We start from the raw sequence: 3,766 nt of genomic DNA on the forward strand, positions 1-3,766 counted from the left end.
TTATAATAAGATACACTGCAGAGATGGTAGCTCCTCACATTATATATCCTCAATTCATTATTTTAAACCTTTTTTTTCTCTATAACCCCCGACCTATGTTCTCACAACGTATGTAAAAAAGAAAGAAAACCTTCCTTCTGAAATCTCTACTTAAGCGGCTTTAAGAATTTATTGCTCAAATTTGTCGCTTCGAATATAATATGTGCCTGAGGCCTGTTGAGATCATTTTTTCATACCCCTTTTGTCGGTGAAATTTCCTTTTAATATTTTTTAAGCCGTTTCACGTGTGATTATCAAATGTAATTTTTGAAAAATTTGTACGTGCAATTTTTTTATTTCCTTAAAAATGTCCCATCAGAAACCGGTTGTAAAACGTTAACACACCTCATCCTTAACTACGCGTGCAGAGTTGTAAAGACAACTTCCATTACAATATACCTTACCACTTGGGTAGCAGTTGATAAATGCATAAATCTAACATTTTAGATTACTGTACTTTGACCTTGGACGAAAGAAAATTGGTGTAAATGTCATCATCAATTTTGAACACTGTAGGCATATTTTACATCTTGACTTACGCATCAAGAATCCTTTTTGGGAGTTGTCCAGTTTAAAACTTAACCCTTGTGAGTACAAATTACACTTAAGCCTGTCTCTAAATAATCTGCAACGAAAACAAAAGGCTAGTGGAATTTATCTTTTTTGAATTTTTTTCGATTCGATTATTTACCACTCCTTATTATCTTTTCAACCGCTATCTAGTTCGAATTATATCAAAAATTCTAGCCGTATTTGTCGCAACTGCAGATTATATTGACTGAGACGTACTTTAACGGCAAAAAAATAAGATGCTCATTGAACTTGAGTTTTAGGTATATACAAGTCTTGATAAATCCAAATTTCAAATATGTTACAATATACTACAAAAAACAAAATAAATAAATCTTCTATATAATATATAGCGTTGATAGACTATTTTCATATTCATCTCATAACAATAAAAGGTAATATTATAATACTTTTTTTCATAATTTATATAATATGTATAATCTTCATCTTTTAAAATAACTATAAAATTTTTCTACCTAAAAATATGTTTTTTCACAGCAATCTTTAAACATCGTTTTTTGTCTTCTTTTTTATTGGTGCAAATGGGAGGTACTTTTTATGTGTATATGCGTTCAATTTCATTTTCGTTTTTCCATCACAAGTGATAACCTCCTGTAGGGCTTATTGTTTCTATCAACTCTAGCGTATCAATTCTCCGCACCAGAGTTCATGGCTATTGCAAAGGGTTGTTCATCGTGATTTGAATGTACGGGCTGTTACCTTAAAAATTAGATTGAAATATGATTATTAACATTAATTAATGAAGGAGTTGCCGATTATTCTTCAAGTTTCTCTTTGGGAATTATTTGTAATCCAAGCATCTAAAATATCCAAACTTCAGAAAAAATCTTGGAAATATTTAAGAGTAACTTATCGCTCACCTTATTTTATAATTCCAAATGCTCAAAATTGACATCGATTGTCCAAGAGCGGCTACTGTTCCAATAAATCAACAGTCCAGTCACTATTACCATAATTAATTTGCATCGGTCTGTAAATTCTTTAACAACAAACTAGCATGAGTATTCAGCAATTTCACCAAATGTACAACTCTCATTACAACATTCTTCGTTTCCATTATCCAAATCTCCAGTCAATGATCTTCTTCTCCTTCGACTATGCAATGATTTCAAAAATTGTTTCGCATTCTCTGGTGCTATTAGTTCTTCCTTCAAGTCGATCGTTCGTAGTTTCAATAAACTTGATGGTTCTTAAAAAAAAATTTGAATTGATTTTAATTTTCGCAACAAACTAGTCTCTCAGTTTTAATGTTGACAACAATGATTTATTAGACTATAAATTATTTTCCATGATTGCAGAATTTAATTTGTCTATTACAGCTGGAAGTAAAAGACCCAAAACTTTGAATGTATTGACAAGGTTTACACGACATAGAAAAATCATCGAAAAAATATTATACCTTCTATACTTCTTCTTTTTCGACCACGTGCATTTTTCATTTGTTTTAATTTACAGATGGTTGTCCACACCTTGATAAAATCTTGACCACATAACTTGACTGCATCTTTCGGCTTCATTTCCCTGGTTGCACTCACCATAGGTAACCACATACTCAGTAAAACACAAGTTGTGAATGCCATTAATACTTTTTTGTTTTCATATAAATTCATCTACAAAAAGAGATGTAAACAAAAACATTATAAAAATCAATCCAAGTTTATTTTGATGGTACTTAACTGAAACCACTCGATACTTCGAATATGTCAATGGACAGAAACAAACTTTGGCATCTACCGATAGTACAAACTCCTTTATATAGACGCGACCAAATCACGCGCTCTTAAATAAGGATGTGACATAATGGTAGTAACATACAGAGACAAAGTCAATTGAAACAATCAAACATCATCTATAGTCGCGTTTTCTTTCAACTTAAAGTCACAATGCCTCTAAAAAGTTCTTTTTTATCAATTATAGTAGTAGTAGTCGAGAAAAAAAATTAAGCTGTCTCTACACCTCCTTTAACTGTTATGTTATTGACAAACTGGTGTGTTTGTAGTCAATTTTGCGTCTTAGGACAACGGCGATTTTAATTGATGTCTTAACAATAACCTTACGCCTTTTTCACACGCTCCTGACTATCTATAATCACTACCTCTATTTTAAAGTTAAGTCTTCGAGATAATCTTTCAAATGTAGCCAAAACGTGTCGTTTTTATAAAGAAACGATCTACATTTTATGTATTGATCGAAAACTCCCACCAAAGTCTCTTTGTTCAGTCATACACAACAGAAATTACAAGGAAAAGAGATTAGACTGCTTAAAAATGACCTGCTTAAAACCATGTCATAATTTGACAACAGGAACCTCTACAAAAGCAAACAACAAACACACATTTTTGTCCCACAACATACTCAAAACAAATATTATGCTGTCTTTTACCCACCACCTAAACATGAGGATGAATTCATCCACTACACCAGATTCTGAGTCATATACTGCCAACATTTTTTTTAAACAGTTCAATATATACATATGAGTAAATCAACTTTATTTTGTTTGTTTACAGCGCTTTGGCATCACCACACCACTTACTGTATGGTAGTAATATTATTGCAACATTACACAAGAAACCAACCACTCTAATACTATGTACAAACAACCACTTTTTGATCATCTTATTTGGCTATCCCACACCACCGCAATTAAACAAATGCCGTCGCTCTTGATTTTACTTCTTTTATTTAAGAAAGCCTATGGTTGTGTTTTATAAGTGCCATTTGATTGGTTCGTTTGATTATAAATGGAGTGTTTTTAATTGTTTAAATAGACAATTAGATAGAGTAATGATGGGAGATAAAAAAATGAATTGATGTATATCATTTTTATGAAAATGATTGATTACTAATGACTGATAAACAATATCTTTATTCGTTTCCAACGTGATCAAGTTCCCCAAAAAAATTTGTTTCGTTTGTCTGTACACCATACTCATCATAGAACGCATCAATATGTAAACAAATGATCATTGCAGTAAACACCAACAATTATATAATATACGTCAATGAATTTGACTCATATACTCTACAAGACGACACTATGTAACGACTACACACACGTGCACTGCAATTCTTTGCTGTCATCAGAGTCACAGAAGGTATTGCGTTTCAGGAAGGAAATCTTACTTTTATTTCT

The 3,766-nt window shown here is 31.8% G+C and overlaps 1 long non-coding RNA gene across 1 annotated transcript; it reads right to left on the reverse strand.

Moving 5' to 3' along the window:
• Positions 1-861: 861 nt before the first annotated feature.
• LOC136820295 (uncharacterized) lies at positions 862-2,242 on the reverse strand. The gene is made up of 3 exons (XR_010848551.1): positions 2,030-2,242; positions 1,491-1,819; positions 862-1,329 (listed from the first exon to the last, which is right to left on the reverse strand). It is a non-coding gene; the product is annotated as an uncharacterized lncRNA (long non-coding RNA).
• Positions 2,243-3,766: the final 1,524 nt, after the last annotated feature.

The sequence above is a fragment of the Clytia hemisphaerica genome, unplaced genomic scaffold (assembly GCF_902728285.1).
Source record: "Clytia hemisphaerica strain Z4C2 unplaced genomic scaffold, Clytia hemisphaerica genome assembly, whole genome shotgun sequence".
Taxonomy (NCBI): domain Eukaryota; kingdom Metazoa; phylum Cnidaria; class Hydrozoa; order Leptothecata; family Clytiidae; genus Clytia; species Clytia hemisphaerica.